The sequence below is a fragment of the Rana temporaria genome, chromosome 5 (assembly GCF_905171775.1).
Source record: "Rana temporaria chromosome 5, aRanTem1.1, whole genome shotgun sequence".
In the NCBI taxonomy this organism is placed as follows: domain Eukaryota; kingdom Metazoa; phylum Chordata; class Amphibia; order Anura; family Ranidae; genus Rana; species Rana temporaria.
Window position 1 is genome coordinate 215,371,325 of NC_053493.1, and position 13,248 is coordinate 215,384,572.

Sequence of the window (13,248 nt, forward strand, 5' to 3'; positions counted from 1 at the left end):
TTGTATGAGAAAAAAAAAAAAAATACAAAAATGATTGTATATTGTATGAGAAAAATCACCCACAAAAATACAAAAATGATTGTATATTGTATGAGAAAAATCACCCACAAAAATACAAAAATGATTGTATATTGTATGAGAAAAATCACCCACAAAAATACAAAAATGATTGTATATTGTATGAGAAAAATCACCCACAAAAATACAAAAATGATTGTATATTGTATGAGAAAAAAAACAAAAAAAATTACAAAAATGATTGTATATTGTATGAGAAAAATCACCCACAAAAATACAAAAATGATTGTATATTGTATGAGAAAAATCACCCACAAAAATACAAAAATGATTGTATATTGTATGAGAAAATATAACAAAAATTTTTGTAGGGTATTTATGAATAAATAAAAATAAAAAAATTAAGAAAATAAAGAGCTTTTGAACATCAAAAAAGTGTGTGGTGTTTTTCCTAAAATACGTAAAATTTTCTATGTGTTTGGTTTGGGGGTCACCTGGGAAATGTTTGCTAGTTGATAATGAAAATACACTTAGTTACACTTAGTAAAGAACTCCAAACAACACAAGCAAGACATAACAAGTTTAGAAAAAAGATTATGATTTATTTTTTAGAAAGCTACAATTAGGGCAAATTTGATTGAGATGGTATTGCCCCCCTACCCATGAAATAGTCCATGTATTTGTCCCGGACTTCACGGGCACTCTGGGGGGGCAGTCCTGTGTGGCCAGCTTCAAGGCCCGCCAAAGTTTCTGCAGGGGTCAAATGTTGTGCCTCGGGCCCAACCAGGGCCATATAATTTGGAGATTGTCTCCTTAAAAAATTGTGGAGAATGCAGCAGGCAAAAATAATTGTATTCCACTTATATTCCGCCATGTGGAGAGAGGTGAGGAAAAGGCGGAACCGGCTGGCCATGATGCCGAAAGCGTTCTCAACCACTCTACGTGCTCGGCCCAGCCGGAAATTAAAGACACTCCTCTCTGGGGTGAGGGTGCGCTGAGGGAATGGCCTCATAAGATGGGGTCCCAGGGCAAACGCTTCATCAGCCAGGAAAACAAATGGCAGGCCTTCTACATTCTGGTCATCCGGTGGCAATGACAGATCATCATCCTGAAGGCGAAGCGCGAACTCCGTCTGCCTGAAGGCTCCCCCATCCGATACCCGTCCATTCATCCCGACATCCACAAAAAGGAATTCATACTGTGCTGACACCACCGCCATCAGCACAATACTGTTGAACCCCTTATAATTAAAGAACTGGGATCCTGAACGGGGTGGAGGCACGATGCGGACGTGCTTCCCGTCGATGGCTCCCCCGCAGTTGGGGAAGTTCCATCGGGTCTGGAAGTCCAAAGCCACAGACTGCCACTCCTGTGGTGTGGACGGAAGCTGGGGAAGAAAAAAAGAAAAAATTAGCCACATAACCTTGCAAGCAGATTATACAAAGACATTATAAGCATTATAACATTTCTGGGAACTAGCATATTATATCTAAATATATTTAGCCAATTAACACATTAAACACCCCCTCTGATGGGCCAGTGCCCAAGTTTGGGGGAGGGCTAGATGAGTTTGGGAGTACTAAAAAAAATTAATTTTGATTATTGGTGAACATAGACTTTACAACACATTTTGGAGGGGAGGGCTAGATGAGTTTTGGAGTCCTAAAATTAAAATTAATTTTGATTATTGGTGAACATAGACTTTACAACACATTTTGGAGGGGAGGGCTAGATGAGTTTTGGAGTCCTAAAATTAAAATTAATTTTGATTATTGGTGAACATAGACTTTACAACACATTTTGGAGGGGAGGGCTAGATGAGTTTGGGAGTCCTAAAATTAAAATAAAAAAAAATTAAATATTGGTGAACATAGACTTTACAACACATTTTGGAGGGGAGGGGGGGGACATTACAATGGATATAACACAATACATTGGGAAGTGACTAGACTAGGTAGGTTGGGGCCCAGGATAGCATGCTGGGGAGGTAAGTGATGGGAAATATGCATGTAGGCCAAAAAAGGGGCATCAAAGTTTACATCATGCATGGGGGCAAAGGGGACATTCACAGCATATTCCAGACATGGTAATTAGGGAAGGAGGAGATAACTACAAGACATTAGCATACATTATAGACATAAAATGTGAGATTAAAGGAGAAAACTTACCCTCATATATTCCTCCTGCAGAACCTGGATGATGGCAGAGCAGGTGTCAGGAATGATGAGGCCCAGAGCCTGGGGGGAGATGCCCGTCGAGAACTTTAAGTCCTGAAGGCTTCTCCCAGTTGCCAGATAACGGAGGGTGGCAACTAGCCTCTGCTCAGCACTGATGGCTTCCCGCATAACGGTGTCCTGCCTGGTAATATAGGGGGACACCAAAGCCAACAGGTGCTGAAAGACGGGATCAGACATCCTCAGGAAATTCCTGTAATCAACAGGATTATTTTCCTGAAGCTCCCGCAGCAAAGGCATGTGAGAGAATTGGTTCCTACGGAGCAACCAATTCTTGGTCCATGAACGTGTCCTCCTCCTGTTCATGAACTCCTCATCGTCTAGGTCATAAACAAACAGACCTATAGACAGAAGATGCTTAGCACGAAGTCGGCGACGACTAGGTGCCTGCAACATGGCTACAAGGCTAGTTACGAACGACAAATCAGAATTGCACTAAACAGACCGCAGTGAAGAACAGCAAGACCTATGAAGAACGACCCTGACAATAAAAAACGCGGGGACAGGACCGCAATGTAAAACAATACGACCTGACCGCACGTCTCGATTGCCTAGATACGACCCACACAAGTACAAACTGAACGGCAGAGATCAATCTGAAAGCACAAAGACTGAAAAGCACGAATCGTCACTCACCAAACTTTTACTAACACGCGTAAACACGGAATCAGCAAAAGGAGCCCCAAGGGTGGCGCCAACAAAATCAAACCTCCCCTTTATAGTCGCGTCATACGTCGTGAGCGTCATCGCGCCGGAGAACGACCAGATTTTGGTATGTTACGTGTGTACGCAAAGCAAGCCTGCCGAGCTTCTCGACAAGTTCAACAAGAAACTCGACGAGCAACTCGACGGGCTTGGCACGTCGAGTTTCTCTGTCGTGTGTACGAGGCCTTAGGGGGCGTGGGTTGCCATGACACATCACTGATCGCTGTTCCCGATGACAGGGAACAGACAATCAGTGACCTGTCACTAGGAAGAACGGGGAGATGTTGTGTTTACACTAACATCTCCCCGTTCATCAGCTCTGTGACCCGATCGCTGGACACCGGCGGACATCGAGTCCGCAGGTCCCACGGGCACGGTCACGGAGCTTGCAATAGGACCACGAGCGCGGCAGCGGCGGCACGTGCGACCACATGGCAGCAAATTAAAGGGGACTTACCTGTACGGCCATCTGCCTGTCCGTGACCATTCTGTCCATGTAAATTTGTGTGCGGCGGTCCTTAAGCGGTTAATAACATAGGGCATATCTAGAAGGATATACATGTCTCCTGCATGATTCCTTACCTGTCATAATTCACCTCTGTAGCTTAGTGGAGCTCAGAAATATTTCTGAATCTGTGGGCGGATCTGCTGTCCGTTGCTCGGTGGGCGGAGTTGTGACATCCCACCACTACACTCCCCTGGCCAGCCAGCATTGTGAGGACAAGCCTTGCGACAGGGGAGACTAAAGTGCACGCACAGGAGTAGCATAGCGTGTTCTGTGAAGAAGCAGAGCATGTTCATGGCTTCATGTCACTCCTGCGCATGTGCACATACTCCGCAGTCTACATTGGACGATTCTACAGAGCTACAGCCAATCCTGGGAGAGCTAGAGAAGAAAGGAGGTGGGATGAGAATTACACATCATGCCTCTCTCAGGCTTGTGCATGAGATATGTAAATGACCTGTCACTCACAGCATGGGGGAAGAACTGACTGCTATTTTTCTGTCTGTCCGTTTTTGTCTCACTGAAAAAAGATAAGAGGATTGCTCAGAGCTGGATTAACTCTTTGTGGCAAGACTGGGCACAGATGACATTAAATCCTATACTGTACAAGTTACAAGCCTTAATTAACCGATTCCTGACCGGCTCACGCAGATATACTGTTGCAGAATGTCTCTCCTGGGCGAAATCCCCTACATATACAGCTTCACCCAGGAATACAAAAAAATATATAAAAACCACAGGGGTGATCACATACCACCAAAAGAAAGCTCTATTTGTGGGAAAAAAAGGACGTAAATTTTGTTTGGGTACAACGACCGCACAATTGTCAGTTAAAGCAACGCAGTGCCGTATCGCAAAAAATGGCCCAGTCATTGAGCTGCCAAATCTTCCGGGGCTGAAGGGGTTAAAAAAAAATTGTGGGTTTACATCCACTTACATCCACTGAGGCAAGTGAGGAATCAGTTCTTTAGATGTTGTTCTGGGTTCTTTTATGATCTTCTGGATGAGTCATTGTAGTGCTCTTATGCCTAGTACACACGAGAGGATTTATCCGCGGAAACGGTCCGGAGGACCGTTTCCGCGGATAAATCCTCTGGCGGATTTTGATCTCCTGGTTGGACTAACCAGGAGTTCAAAATCCCCGCGGAATTCCTCGATGATGACGCGGCGACGTACGCGACGCGGTTATATAAGGAATTCCACGCATGCGTCGAATCATTACGACGCATGCGAGGGATGGGTTCGGATGGATAGATCCGGTGAGTCTGTACAGACCACCGGATCTATCCGCTGGAGCTGATTCCAGCGGATAGATTTCTTAGCATGTTAGGAAATTTTTATCCACTGGAAATCGGTCGGCCCGAAATATATCCGCGGATAAATATCCGCTGGATCGTACACACCAGCGGATCTATCCGCTGAAACCGATCCGCGGATCAATTTCAGAGGATCGATCCTCTCGTGTGTACGGGGCCTTAGAGTAATTTTTGTAGGATGGCTACTCTTTGGAAGGTTTACCACTTTTCCAAATTTTCTCTATTTGCGGATAATGGCTCTCACCCTGGTTTGTTGGAGTCCCAAAACCTTATGCCCTGTACACACGATCGGTCCATCCGATGAAAACGGTCTGATGGATTTTTCCATCAGTTATCCGATAAAGCTGACTGATGATCAGTCGTGCCTACACACCATCAGTTAAAAAAACGATCGTGTCAGAACGCGGTGACGTAAAACACAACAACTTGCTGAGAAAAATTAAGTTCAATGCTTCCAAGCATGCGTCGACTTGATTCTGAGCATGCATGGATTTTTAACCTATGGACGTGCCTACAGACGACCGTTTTTTTCTATAGGTTTTTTATCCATCAGATAATTTTAAAACAAGTTAACCGATGGATAAATAACCGATGGGGCCCACACATGATCGGTTTAGCCTGATGAAAACGGTCCATCAGACCGTTTTCATCAGACAAACCGATCGTGTGTACACGGCATTAGAAATGGCTTTGAAACCCTTTCAAAACCAATACATGTCAATTACTTTTGTTTCTTATCTGTTCTTGAATTTCTTTAGATTGCGTCATGATAAGTTGCTTTTTTAGATCATTTAGCATGCTTCACTCTGTCATACAGCTTCTATTTAAGTGATATCTTGATTCAACAGGTCTGGCAGTAATCAGACCTGGGTGTGGCATGTAAAATTAAACTCAACTTTCAATAAATGTGGTTGATCACAGCACTGTATGTACCTCCTGAAGCCTGACTGGATAACTCCCTGAGATGGCATTATCCCATCCTGCCTTGTTGTTAGGACATTTCTAGGACATTCCCAGTCAATTCAATGCAGTCAATTGTATGCATTCTCTCCCCCTTGTCATTGTAGCGTTTAGCAATGCGGCTTCAAAGGAGATAGTGGACCACACATGTGTGGGGTTTGACAGCTCACTCATGTGATGGTGGGGCTGTGCAGTAACAGCTGAAAGTGTCTTAGTAATATCCCAGCAAAAGGCTATACAAGATGATATATCTGGGAGTTTTTCAGCCGGGCTGTGGGAGGTATATAAATGGCCTACACATATAGCAAGGGCATTATCCAACTTTCGTCAGTGCTGCACAGTGTGTTTAATCTACAGGTGTCTTTTACCTGCATAGGCAGTTTTTGGGTAAAGATAAACTGACCCAGAACTAAGCGGAACTATACTTACCTTGGAACCAGCGATGCATCAGCGATGCATTGTCCCAGAGCTCCCCGCCAACCACTCACATCTTTGGGCGGCCATCTTTGCTGGGCACTTTTATTGGCCAGTGGGGATGATGTCAGTCCTGCGCATGTGCAGGAGTTATGTCCCCTCTGGCATTGCCGAATGTGTACAGTGAGCTGCGTGTGTGTGCAGTGCCTTGAAAAAGTATTCATACCCCTTAAAATGTTCTACATTTTGTCATGTTACAACCAAAAAGTAAATGTATTTATTTATGTGATAGACCAACACAAAGTGACAAATAATTGTGAAGTTGAAAGAAAATGATAAATGGGTTTTCCTTGTCAATATATCTTTATTGTACAGTATTAAAGACAAGTGTACATTTGGGAACAGTAATAATAAAATTAAATGGTATTGAACAGAAAGTATTTCCGTATCTAGCCTGTGTACAAATAATAACGTAAGTAAATTCGATAGAGGTGGCCCTATAATTAGCCTTTCCCTCCACTTATAGCATAAGAATTAAACAAAATGATAATCAGGAGCATAGAGGTGTTAAACCTGTCTATACTAAAAACTAATAACAGTCCAGGAATTGTGGCTAAGTGCTACTGGCCCTAGGATCTATAGCATACTTTGCTTCTTCTAAGGCTTCCTGAGTAGCGCGTGACTACAAATTTACTAAGTTACTTCATGACTTCATTCGCTATAGTCTGTTTAGCTGCCGTTAGAAGCTGGTTTGTCAAAGTAAAGTGAACGTGCGGGACATTAACCGGTTTTAGGTTAAGTAAGGCCGTTTTTGGGTCCATGGGGATCGTTTTATTCGTGAGTACATTAATTATTTTAAATATCTCTGACCAGAATTTCTGAACTATCGGGCACAACCACCAGGTATGAAAGTAAGTCCCCCTATTTGCGCAATCTCTGAAGCATAATTCTGAGTAGTTACTTGAGAATTTGGCTACCCTAGAAGGGACCAAGTACCACCTGGAAAGTACCTTAAAGTTTGTTTCTGCCGCTAGAACGTTAATCGACATTGTTTTGGTATTGTTCCATATTTGACCCCATTCCTCCGAACTCAGCTCCTCTCCCAAATCTTCTTCCCATTTATGGACATATGGTATTTTGTTATTGCTAGAGTTCGAGAGCAGAAGGAGGTACAATGTGGATATAACTTTTCTAGCGTGCGGGTCATTATTGCATATGGTTTCAAAAGCAGATAGTCGGTTGTTGACTATTGTCGTACATGCTGTGGGTTGGAAGAAATTCTTTATCTGTAGATATCGAAAGATTTCCTTGGGGGGTATTCCATACAATTTGTTCAAGGATGGGAAGGGGATTATTGTTGTCAAGTCGAAGAACCTATATTTCTGTGTACAATCTCGATCCACCCATTCTGTAAAGGATTTAGGGGAGACCCAGGCTGGGTAGAAAGCAGGGTTTTTGATGAAAGACAGCAGGGGGGTTAAAGGGGACATCAGGAGATGTTTATTTTTTACTTTGTCCCATAGGGATAATGTGTGTTTTGTGATGGGATTAGTTATGTGTTTCCGTTGTTTTGGGGTGACCCATAACAAATTCGAGGTTGAGATGGGATCACTTTCTATTGCTTCAATTGACACCCAGATTGGTGCTTCTTGCTTGGCGTGATATTTAGTCAGAATAGCTAATTGCGCGGCTTGATAGTATTTTGCAAAATTGGGGAAACCAAGCCCCCCGGCTGTCTTTGGGAGGTGTAAGATTTGTGGTTTGATCCTAGGTTTGGAGGGCCCCCAGACAAAGGAGGAAACTCGTCTTTGGACAATCCGCAGGAAATGTGCAGGTACTGGTATAGGAAGCACTCCAAAGAGGTACAGGAGTTTGGGTAAAATGGTCATTTTTATGGCTGAGACTCTTCCAAACCAAGAAAGAGGGAGTTGTGTCCAGGATTTCATTAAGTTTGTCAGCTGCTTCAGGAGAGCTGGATAATTACAGCTATAAAGATTTGAGACGTCAGCGGTCAAGTGTACTCCCAGGTACGGGATGCTTTTGACTGGCCATTCGAATGGGAGGCCCACTTTGGTGGCCGATAGTTCTGTATGAGAAAGGGAGATGTTGAGTGCTAGGCATTTTTTGGGATTTATTGCCAAACCAGAGATTGATGCGAATTGATGTAGGATTGGGAGTAAGTTGGGCCCCGAGACTTGAGGAGAGGAAAGAAACAACAAAATATCATCAGCGTAAAGGCATAACTTATGCTTTACTCCCCCTAATTCAATACCAAGCACCTTGGGGTCAAGTCTTATCTTTTGGGCTAGGGGCTCAATCAGAAGGGCAAACAGTAACGGGGATAACGGGCAACCCTGTCTGGTCCCCCTTTGGATATCAAACATTTCCGACTTGTAGCCTGCATATTTCACATATGCTTTCGGGTTTCGATAAAGTTGCAGAACCCAGCTTATAAAGTTGGGGCCGAAGCCCCATTTTTTCAGTGCAAATTCCATATACGACCATGAGACTGAGTCGAATGCCTGTCTGACATCCAAAGAGAGAAAACAGGCAGGGATCTTCCTTTTTTTAGCTATACATGCCAACAGGCTTGCTCTCCTGATGTTATCGCCTGCTTGCCTGCTGGGCATGAAGCCTACTTGGTCCCGGTGAATCAAGGATCCTATTGTTTTGTTTAGCCTATTGGCCAATATTTTACCGAGTAACTTCACGTCTGTGTTTAGCATGGATATCGGACGGTAGTTGTCACATAGGGTTGAGTCAGAGTGTGGCTTGGGTATCATGCAGATAGTGGCTGTGAGGGACTCCTGCCTAAAGGATTTCTGGCTCAATAAATCATTGAAGGCCACCACCATCATTGGGGAAAGTTGATTACTAAACGTTCTATAGTATCTCGCGGTGAATCCATCCGGGCCCGGACGTTTATTTAATTTTAGCTCTTTAATGGCGCACATGACATCTTCTTGCGTGATTGGTGCATCCAACAAATTTTTGTGTGATTCATTTAGTCGAGGCAATTGCAAATTGGTAAAAAAGGCATCCGCTTCCCTTTCGCTAAAAGAGTTTGATTCTGTGTACAGTTTTTTAAGATGTGTGCTAAATTTTTGCACAATTTTGACTGGGTTACTAGAGAAGTTGCCATTTGTTGTTTTAAGATGTATCGGTTTATAGTTTTTATTGATGGAATTGAGCGATCTCGCAAGAAGAGTGCCTGATTTATTGGCTTTATTATAGAAAGAGTGTTTGCGCCTAAGTATCATCTTATCAGCCGTGTCCGTAAGAAATAGGTCTAATTCCGTTCGTGCTTTGTCCAGCCGGGCTTTTGTCACGGGTGTGTGACTGTGTTGGAAGGCCATGAAGGCTGTCTCATGTTCTTTCTCTAATTTGTGGAATAATTGTTTCCGCTCCCTTTTAAGGATCCCCATTTGCCTTTGTATTTTCCCCCGTAGCACTGGTTTGTGTGCCTCCCAGAGCGTAAGCGAGGAGACATCGGGTGATGTATTAAGTGTTATTTACTTGTCTAAATCTTGTTCTATTATTGTCCTATAGGAGGGATGTTTAAGAATAATGTCAGGTAAATACCATGTCGGGTCTTGTTTTTTGGGGATCATAGAGGATAGGACAGTGAGGACTGCATTATGGTCGGACCACGGAATTGGAATGATGCTTGAGTCCAGGACTTCTGGGAGCATGCCAATCGACAGAAATATATGGTCTATGCGGCTAGACGATTTATGGGGGTTCGAGTAGTAGGTATAACCACGTTTGGTGGGGTTTGTTTCCTTCCATGAATCCGCTAAATTATATTTTGCCAGTAGGCTGGAAAGGTTCCATTTATTCTGGTGGGACGGGGAAAAGGGCGTTTTGTCAAGAAAAGGGAGGAGAACTTGATTAGAGTCTCCACAGATGAAGATGGACCCAAATTTATGTGCGTTTACTACTTGCAGGAGATGCGACATAAATGGTAGGGGATTTAAATTAGGTGCATAGTATGAGACTACTGTTATTGCGTTGTCCAATAAATGACCAGTTAGGATGAGATATCGGCCCTCGGGGTCTATGATTTCTGATTTAATAGTGAATGGCGTAGATCTGTGAAATGCTATAAGGGTACCTCTTTTTTTGGATTGGGCTGATGCAGTGTAAACCTGTGGGTAGGAGGCGTGGAAGAACTTAGGGGTCGTATTAGGGGTGAAATGTGTCTCCTGTAAACATAAAATGTGCGCTTTCTTGGTTTGGAAGTATCTGAAAGCTTTAACTCGTTTCTGCGGTATGTTTAAGCCCTGCACGTTCAAGGTTAATACATTTAGGGGAGCCATGGTAGCCTAACCATCATGTGCTTCTTACCTTGGTGTCCTGCGCATCGACATCCCGAACTGAACCCCGCAGCCTGGGGAGGGGGAGGAAGGGGGGGGGTAACTGAGAACGATAGCCTTCAAAGAAAAAGACAAAACGTTATAAATGAACAAAACAATGCACAAATCAACAAACAACGTGCATACAAATCTGGCCCGTGATCGGGGAGGGAGAACCCGATCAGGGGAAAAGGGGGTCCACGTCTGATCCTCGCAGGTGGTTGCGGAGACCAGAGGGGAACCAATGGTGGCGCAAGTGGGTTCCGTGCCCTGGAGACCCGCTGCCTAAAACATTTTTGCAAGTATCCCGAGAGGATACTATGTATAAAGAACTATAAATATATACAAGTAGTTAGCTAGGTGAGATAACCTGTCAGGGGAAGATGTCCAGCTTTTAGGAAGGAGGGGGAGTGGATGCTGTGACATTCTTCCTTGTGGGCATTAAACGCTATGGGGATCCCTCCATTCTGCTTAATATTAAGGGTTATCGTGGGACTGTCTGATCCCAAGCAACACAGAGGGTAGTTGACTAATGGTAATAGTGGACTGGATGATAGTTGATATAGGAAGCTCTGAGGAAAATTAGATAAAGTAAGAGGAAAGTGAGAAAAGAGATATGTAAGGTGGGATTCAATCTGTATACTATGCTTACTAGCCCTCTGAAGGGGAGAAGCAGTGAGATAGACCTACATTGAAGGGATTAGGAGCATCTATTGCTTTTGATGGCGACATGTATGGCCTTAGATCTTATGGCATATATGTGATATGTGGAAAGAGAAGAGAGAAAGAAAGAGAGAGAAAGTAAATACATTTAAATGACAGAGTCCAGAGCTGCTGCTCTATTCAAATGGTACATCTGCAGAAAGGATTCAAGTCGGTGTGCCATGAGGTAAGTAAATGCATAAGCTCTTAGGTATCAGTCCATCGTGTCTTCTTGATCCTGCTGTTGTTCCACGAATCTGCCACGCTTATGCAGCTGTTGAATACCGTTGCCCTGGTTTTGTTGTGGTGAGCTATCGCGTGGGGAGTTAGATGCCGATCTTCTTCGTGCAGCTGTCGTTGTCGGTGGGGTCTCTATTATTTTAAAGTCAATCAGTGCTTGGTGAAGCTGTTCTGGGGTCCTGCACACAATTTTCGTGCCTTGATAAGTAAAGCGCAGGGAGAAGGGGAAGCCCCATTGGTACCTAATGTGGCGTTGCTGCAATTCCTGTAATAGGGGTCTCATTGCTCTTCTCTTATTGATTGTGAGTTGCGATATGTCCGCAAAGATTTGGTAGTCGTGTCCCTGAAAAGAGAGCTTGTTTTTCTCCCTGGTGTTCTGAAGGATTAGCTCTTTAGTCTTATAGAAGTGAAATTTAGCTATGATGTCCCTCGGGGGACCATCAGCTTTCCTCTGAGTTAAAGCGCGGTGGACTCTGTCCATTTCCAGCCTGTCAGCTGGTATCCCAGGCAATATTTCCTGGCACAGCGCTAACATTGTGCCATTCAGATCAATGATGGATTCAGGTATACCTCTAAATCTTAAATTAGACCTCCTGGCGCGGTTCTCAAATTCCTCCAACTTACTCTGCAGTGTTAAGTTCTCCTCTTTAAGATTTTCAATTTTAGATATGCAGTCCTGAGTAAAAATTTCTATTTCGTCCACTTTAGACTCAAGAGCATCCGTGCGATTACCAAGCTCTCTGATTTCTTTAGTGAGCTTAGTTGTAATCTGATCTGAGGTATTCTGCAGTGCCTTGTGAAGCATTTTCTCAAATTGTCTCATTATGCTGTTAGGGACCGCTGTCCCTTGAGTTATTTGTGAGGTACCATCCTGCGCTACATCCTCCTCCTCACTGTCTGTGGCGGTGCTCCTCAGGGAAGCCATCTGTTTAGATGCTTTAGCTGAGGTGGATTTAGATTTTCCTGAGGCGAGGGCATCTGAGGAGACTGGGGCCTTTTTCAGAGCAGTGCTCTTAGGATGCTGAGCGCCGCTGCTGCTATGTGCTTTCCCTCTGCCTTTTGTGCCGTTTAACACCATTTTGGTGTCAAAATGTTCTCTCACCCTTCAGTTAGCCTTTCCTGCGGTTTTCCCGTCTCTCACCCGCTCCGTTCCTCCGTTATTTGCGGGTCTTTTCCAGTCACGGTGCGGAGCTCTAGTCAGGTATGACCGACCCACTAGGCTGCGCCCACCTGCCCCGATAAATGGGTTTTCAAGTGAAAAGTGTGGCATGCATTTATATTCAGCCCCCTTTACTCTGATGATCATAACTAAAATCTAGAGGGACCAATTTCCTTCCACTGCAAACTTACCAAGACATGGCAGTACATCTAAACTGACAGGCCGGGCAAAGAGAGCAATACTCAGAGAAGCAGCCAAGAGGCATATGATAACTCTGGAGGAGCTGCAGAGATCTACAGCTCAGGTGTCCACAGAACAACTATTAGTCGCGCACTTCACAAATATGGCCTTTATGGAAGAGTGACAAGAAGAAAGCCATTGTTGAGATAAAGCCATAAGAAGTCCTGTTTAAAGTTTGCGAGGAGCCACAGCAAACATGTGGTGGAAGAAGGTGCTCTGGTCAGATGAGACAAACATTTTACGTTTTGGTGTAAAAGCATAACGCTATGTGTGGTTGAAAACGAGCACTGCACATCACCCTGAACACACCATCCCCACTGTGAAACATGGTGGTGACCGAATCGCTTTTCTTATGCAGGGAAGCTGGTCAGAGTTGATGGGAAGATGGATGGAGCCAAAT